The sequence below is a fragment of the Triticum urartu genome, unplaced genomic scaffold (genome assembly GCF_003073215.2).
Source record: "Triticum urartu cultivar G1812 unplaced genomic scaffold, Tu2.1 TuUngrouped_contig_1335, whole genome shotgun sequence".
Lineage (NCBI taxonomy): Eukaryota > Viridiplantae > Streptophyta > Magnoliopsida > Poales > Poaceae > Triticum > Triticum urartu.
Genome location: NW_024111767.1, coordinates 6896 through 14239, shown reverse-complemented (window position 1 = coordinate 14239; position 7344 = coordinate 6896). Strand labels below are relative to the sequence as shown.

The window sequence follows — 7344 nt, the reverse complement described above, 5'->3', positions numbered from 1 at the left end:
ACAGGGAGGTGGAGGGGTCGGGGGAGGAGACCCTAGAGGAGGAGGCGGTGGGGGGAGAGCCCCTAGAGGAGGAGGAGGTGGGGGGAGAGGCAACCGGGGCAAAAAACTCCGGGCCGTGTCTGAAATAGGAGGGTCTTCTTCGATGCCCTCCTATACAGAGGCACCTTCTGAGTCTGAGGAGGAGGAGTATGTTCCTGATGGCGAGGAGGAGGAGGCCGAGGAGGAGGGTGAGGAGGAGGAGGCCGAGGAGGAGGGTGAGGAGGAGGCCGAGGAGGGTGGAGGGGAGGTTGATCCCGCGTTGTGGGGTGACTTGCCACCGGGATCTTCGCAGGGGTGGCTGCGTGGTAATGCCGGACTACCTACACCACCTTCTATCGAGGAGCACAAGTGGCTCATTGAACCTGTGGGGACAGAGTAAGGGCCTCTCAATCATATTTTCAACACATGACAACATTTTCTTATTGTACACATGGCAATCATTTGATTCTTTTGCAGAAACTGGATCCTTCGCGGAAAGGGCCGTAAACCGAACGGCCTTATCACTGTCCTGTTGAAGGAGTTTTGGCCTGGCCTATTCTGCCCGCGGCCAGACAGGGACCCGCAGCAGCGGGTTTTGGCCACGAGCTGGGCCCACTACGAGGCTTGCAGCAACGCGGAGTACGGGACGACCGCTAAGGCCGTGATCACCAAATTTTGGGTAAGTTCTCTTCTGAATCACTTGTCTTCAGTTTCGTTCATAGTTTATCATTGAATCACTCAACTCATGCCTTGTTTGCTTCTGGTTTATGCATGATTGCAGCAACTCTATAGAGTTCTTGACGAGCACAAGGCCAGAGCCGACGTGGTCTTGCTTGCGGCTGCGAAGAAGAAAGCTCGTCAGTTGCAGTACGAGGTGCACTGGGTTGCCGTCTCGCAGTACTACCACATCTACCTGCACCAAAAGATGACCAAAAGTCAAGCGCAGAAGCTACGACTTACCTTGAGCAAGGAGCAGTTCATGATGGTAACTATTACTAACTTTTCATTGTTTCAAGCAGTCAACTATATGTTTCGTGCTCACATGTCATGCTTCCAAAATTTGCATAGGTTGTTCCTCGTTGGTGCTATGGAAGGCATGACAGATGGGCGAGTTTGGTGGATAGGTGGCTCGGCGCCGATGCAGAGTTTGCTGCCAAGAGCATCAAGGCCCGGGCTAACCGTGGAGACGACGGGACACACGGCCAAGGAAACAGGAACCACTGGGGCTTCAAGGCCATGAAGGTATATCTATGTGCATGATGCATTTTTATTCTTCTTTACGTCATGTTCTTATGTATGGCTGACTTCTATTTGACGTTGTAGGAGGACAAGTTGAAGAGGCCGCTCTCAGACATGGAGTCGTGGAAGCTTGCCCGCGAGCGGAGTCATCGCAAGGAGGGCGAGAGCCAGTACTACGGCAAGACCGAGGAGCACCTGGGGTCTTACATTCATCACTATCAGGAGTTGCATCCGGATGTTCCTGTTGCTGAGGTCGCCCAGTCTCAGATCGACGACACGGCGGTGGTGGCCATCCAGGGGAAGAAGAATGGCCGGTATCCATATTTCGATGGCTTGATCACTCCTTCGATCTCGTACACACGGCTTCGGGCTAGCAACCCGAGCCAGCTAGAGAGTACGGGGCGTTCACAGACTCCCTTAGCCCGCCAGCATGCTGTAAGTACTTCCTCTTTATCTTTTTCTATCTTGCATTCTCAGTTTATTTTCAGCATTGCTCACTTAGAAACAACCTAAATTATGTAGGCATATAAGGAGTTTGTCGAGCATAGGAATCTCGAGGTGCGGGAGTACTTGAAACGAGTGAAAGCAAACGATGATTACAACCGTCAGATGATGACGGTTAGTTTTGCCCTCTTAAAACCAACCTAAATTTTTGCACTTTCATTCCTTCTGATCTTCTAGTTTGCTTGTTTAACTAACATTCAGGCTATGTTGGCGTCTTGGACTAACCGCACGGATCCACCACAAATGGGACCCCCACCACCACCTGCGGGAGAACCCCCACACGTGCCCACGTTCGATGAATGGGTGGCACTAGGCAGTGATGGTCCGGTTAGTACATTTGCCTAACTACTAGCAAACTAGTTCTCGTTCATGAAACACTATCATATCATATTTACCGTTAGAATCTTTTCTGAAACATGTAGGGGACCGGTGGCTCGACTCCTGCTCCGTCGACCCCAGTCACTCCGATCTGGCAGAGTGGTGGTGGTCGCGATGGCGGTTTTGGCGGAGGTGGTGGTGGTGGTTTTGACGGAGGTGGTGCTTTTGGCGGAGGTGGTGGTGGTTTTGGCGGAGGTGCTCTTGCTTGATGATTCCGTGCATGTGGCCATCGTGCCATGCCTTTCATATTCCTACTTTTATCATGTTTCATGTGTTGCACTACTTTTATGTTCATGAACTTCCGTCGGTGATGATCTTTAGATGATGTGATGAACTTGAGTATGTTTAGATGATGATGGTGAACTTGAGTATGTTTAGATGAACTTGAGTATGTTCACATGATGAAATTGTCATATTTCTGCATAATTTCATATTGTTCTGTTTTCAAATGCTGTCAAATGAATTGGAAAAGAGAAAACAGGGGAAATAAAAGAAAACCACCAGGAGCTATGCCTACGGCAAAGCCGTCGGCATATATACGCCCAGGAGTTACAAGGAGCTGCCATGTGGCAGAGATCGGCATAGATGGAAATCTATGCCGACGGCTTTGCCGTAGGCATATCTCTGCCGCCAGGAAAAGTCAGGGGACGACACGTGGCGCACGTATGCCGACGGCTTGGCCATCGGCATAGATTTCCATCTATGCCGACGGCCATGTGTCGTCCCCTGAATCACCAGCGCTGTTGACGGCGCCGTCCGTTGCCGTCAGACGGAAAACAACGCCGACGGCTAAACTATGCCGACGGCTATCCCACGGCCGTCGGCATATGCACCTATGCTGACGGCTATACTACGCCGACGGTCTGACACATCTACGCTGACATAATCTACGCCGACGGGGCTATGCCGACGGCAGCCGTAGGCATAGATCTATGCCGACGGCAAAGGACCTATGCCGACGGCCGTGACGTAGGACGGTGGTTGTATATATCCCGCGAGTCCGGTAGTGACGTAGGACGGTGGTTGTATATATATCCCAACCCATCAAAGATCAAACAGTAGCTTCAACGCCTTGTGTCTCTTTTAAAAGGATTATTTCCTTGTGCACGACGTTGTTTTTGTTGATAGCATATTGAGGAACTTTAGTCCTCACTACAGAGTAGAGTTCTTGTCCTTTTATGGAGAGTACTCACTAGAGTTGCGCGAGTGGCTGAGTGTGTACATTTTGTGCATACATTACTTAGCGTTTACAAAGAAACAATTATGTCCAACCAATTTGAACAAGCTCATAAGAGAACAAATAAATTTTATATCCTTTTTCAGGGAAATAAATTGTACAATTTGATTTATATGGAAAGAAAAGATACACAGATAAACTAAAAACCTGAAATTTACTCCTAATAATTTGCTGCCAGGCCCACGCACCAAAAACGCCCGCACAGGACTCGCGTTCATGGCGGCGGTCTTCTGGTGTTCCCCGGATCAATCGGAGTATGATTTCGGGAGATAATCACGGCAATTATGGCGCACGGAGAATCGAGGGACGGCGCCGAATCGTCTGCTCTCCCATCGTGGTTTAAATACCGGAGGGATGGGAGGAGGCGTCTTCAACTCCCTATTTGCCCACGCTGCTGCCGGCGGCCGGAGCTTCCTCAGCTGATGTTGCATTCTCCTCCTTTTTCTGCAGACTCCGATCGACTCTGTGGTTCCTTCTTTCTCGTGCTTCTACTGATTTTTTGGCCCGCTCTCGCAGCACCCGCCACCTGTTCGACGGAAAGCTTCTGATGGCTGCGGAGGGTGGCAAGGACCGCTTGGGCGACATCGCCGACGACCTCCTCCAGCATGTGTTGTCCCGTCTTCCGCTGGACGATGCCCTCAGGACCTGTGTGCTGGACACCAGGTGGCGCGAACTATGGAGGCGCACCACCAGCCTACACATCAATGCTTATCACTGCCAGCGACTCCAATAGTTGGCGAAGCTGTTCATCCAACTCCGTGGAAACTCACCTCTCGCCAAGTGCGAGATCAGTACCTGCCCTGACGATTTTCTGGATCACGACGACTCTGATGATTCTCTGGATCACGACGACTCTGATGATACTCCGGATCATGTCGACTCACTAGACACCCACACTAAACTGCTGATCCAGTACGCTCTACAGTGCCATGTTCAGGAGCTCCTGCTCAAACGTAATGACTATGAGGACGACCCCCTAGCACTTGATATGCCTCTCATCTCCCATCAGTTGAATATCTTACACCTTAAACGGGTTACATGCTCCGCACTGAATTTCTGGGGCTGCCCGGTCTTAGAGGAGCTAAGGATGGAAACATGCAACATTTATGCAAGGGAGATATCATCCAAATCACTGAAGCGTCTTTGCATTACTGATATCTGTCTGCTCCCTTAGGATTTCCATATTCGGATTTTTGCCCCAGATCTTATTTCACTGCAAATTGATGATTTTGATGGCGCGACTCCATTCCTTGAGGATATGCCATTTCTAGTAACAGCCAATATTAGGCTTGGCGTTCAGTGCCATGATTACTGTGAGCAGAACCTGAGGGATTGTGATGATCATTCATGTAGTTGTCATATTTATCCTGTAGAGGGGGGTTTGCTTCTCAATGGTTTGTCCAATTCTTTTAGTTTGGAGTTGATAGCTGAACCTACAATGGTAAGTTTGCACTTATTGCCTTTTTTTTACTCTTAGTGTTATTTGCCAACAACAGTTTCTCTTGTAATATCCATTGTTGACTTAGACCTGCAAATAAGCAACTTGCTTTTCTTCATTGCCATGGTTTGGTATTTTTATCTATATACAAATGGTTGTCATATCAATGATCTGATAACATAGTATTAATTGATGAAGTGTGGTATTTCCTGTGCTTGAGGTATAATTTTCTCTTTTCTTAGTTATACTTTCAAAATTAATAGTATCAACCTGAAGTTTGTACTAACTTAAGTTAATTTATATTGAGTCTTAGACTTCTTTCTTTGTTCACTTGTAGCTTCTACAGTATCTCTACCGATGGGATTTAGAATGGTGCCCCATGTTTGGCAAATTAAAGACTCTGCTCCTCAATGAGTGGTTCACGGCTATTGATCTAGTCTGCATTTTTCGACACTGTCCAGACACTGTCCAGTTCTTGAGATGCTCACTCTTCACCTTGGTAACACTAAGGTATATCATGTATATATAAAGATGGTGCTTCTTCATTAAAGGACTTATCATGTATATCCAATTGATCTTACTAAATGGTCTCTATCTGATAGAACCTCATAGAAGCAACAGCAGCCCCAGAAACAATAGAACAATCATTTGTCTGCGGCCACCTGGAGGTTGTGAAGATTGTATGTAGAAAGGTTGATGTGGGAATCCGCAAAATTTCAAGTATCTTGAGTACATTTGGTGTTGATTATAAGAAAATCTGCATCGAGGAAAATTCTTTTTGCTCAAATTGTAAGTTACCGATGTCATGCTTCATCTTTAGTATTTTTCTACAATTTTCCTAATTGTTCTAACATGTTTGCTATACTTACACAGTGACCAGTGTATGAAACCCCTTACAAACCTATTTGTATCCAGTATCAATTATGGCATTATCCTCTAGTAATAAATGTACAGCATGCTGGTGGAGTTGAGAATTGCTGTTAAGTTTCTATACGTGGTAGCAGTACAATGGTTACCAGTTTAGCACAAATCGCCATTGTACCTGTAAATGATCTGTAACATTCATGCCGCATTATTTGGGATTGGTCCTCTGCTTTTTCTACTGTTTATTTACTCCTGAAGATAGCAGATGTTCCTGTTTTTAAATGTAGTTTATATGTTCTTCCATTTGGTAGAATACACATGCATCTATTCAGCAAGGCTTAAATGATGTTTATCTGCCTTTGCGTCATTTATTTTTTCAGTTTTACCATTATTCCCAGCCTGTCATCAGTCTAAAGCCCTGTTGAGAGCCCGGCGTGAATTGACTAGTTAGGAGAATTCTGAACTGGCCCTCTCGTAAAACCCTTCCCTCCAGCGCCGCCACCCGCGAGGCGGCCGGGCAGGGCGCCCAGATCCTCCTGTTGGGCTAATAAGCCGCGGCGGTGCACCGGACACGACCAGCGCGTGTATGGGCGCGGGCTGGCCGGGTCGGGCGCGTCGGGTCCGCGGCGAGTCGAGTGCGTGCGTGCGTGTAGGTGTGCGTGTGGTGCATGGGCGTGTCCATGCAGGTGAACACCGCACGGGTGTGTGTGTAGACTTGGTCATTAGACGATCCGGGTGCAGCGGGAGCGCGAGTTCGTTGCGGGCTCGACACGGTGCGTGCGTGCGGAACGCGTCACGGGCGCGTCTAGAGCGGGCCGATCGGAGCGCGGGAGTGGGTGAAGGCGTGCGGGTCGTGGCCCGACGCTGGCCCGGGTATAAGAGCGCTGCTGTGATCAATATAATGGCATGGGGTGAGTATTGAGTTCGTGCTCAAGGAGGCGTTGTTGCGCCGGCAAAACCACCGTGTCCTCGTGTTCTTCCTCCTCCTTTCTTCTTCTCTAGTGAGCTTGAACGACGGCGACAGAGAGAGCTAGGCGGAGCGAGGCGAGGGACTGGCGGTTCCAACATTTGGTATCAGAGCCACGTTCAGCTCAGGGCGCGCCGGCGATGTCGATCGTCCCCTACGGCGGCGGTACGGGCGGATCGCTGCCGTAGGCGGTGCCGCTGCTCACCGGCGACAACTACACTGCATGGGCCATCAAGGTCGAGGCGAACCTAGACGCGGCCGGGCTGTGGGAGGCGGTGGTCGTGCCAGAGGACGCGGCGGCGGCCGTCATCGCGAAGATGGACAAGCCCGCGCGCGCTTACCTGCTCGGTGCACTCGCCGAGGACCTGCTTCTGCAGGTGGCGGCGAAGAAGACTGCCGCGGAATTGTGGGCTGCTCTGAAGGCGCGGTTCGTCGGCGCGGACCGTGTGCGGGCGGCGCGGCTGGGCACTTTGCGCAGGGAGTTCGAGCTCCTGCGCATGGCAAGGGGCGACATGCTGGACGAGTTCGCCGGCAAGCTCGGGGCGATGGTGGCACGTTTTGCAGGGCTCGGAGCGACGCTAGAGGACGCAGCCCTGGTGAAGAAGTTGCTGGACTGTGTTCCCGATCGCCTGTACGCGGCGGTCGACGAGATGGAGCAGTTCTGCGACCTGGAGACGCTGCTCTTCGACGACGCACTGG

The 7344-nt window shown here is 50.2% G+C and overlaps 2 long non-coding RNA genes across 2 annotated transcripts; both read left to right on the top strand.

The window, feature by feature from the left end:
- The first annotated feature begins 938 nt into the window (after positions 1 to 938).
- LOC125526669 lies at positions 939 to 1388 on the top strand. Its single transcript, XR_007291842.1, has 3 exons — positions 939 to 1003; positions 1087 to 1260; positions 1342 to 1388. It is a non-coding gene; the product is annotated as an uncharacterized LOC125526669 (long non-coding RNA).
- Positions 1389 to 1842: 454 nt separating this feature from the next.
- LOC125526668 lies at positions 1843 to 2278 on the top strand. Its single transcript, XR_007291841.1, has 3 exons — positions 1843 to 1875; positions 1963 to 2088; positions 2184 to 2278. It is a non-coding gene; the product is annotated as an uncharacterized LOC125526668 (long non-coding RNA).
- The last annotated feature ends 5066 nt before the right edge of the window (positions 2279 to 7344 follow it).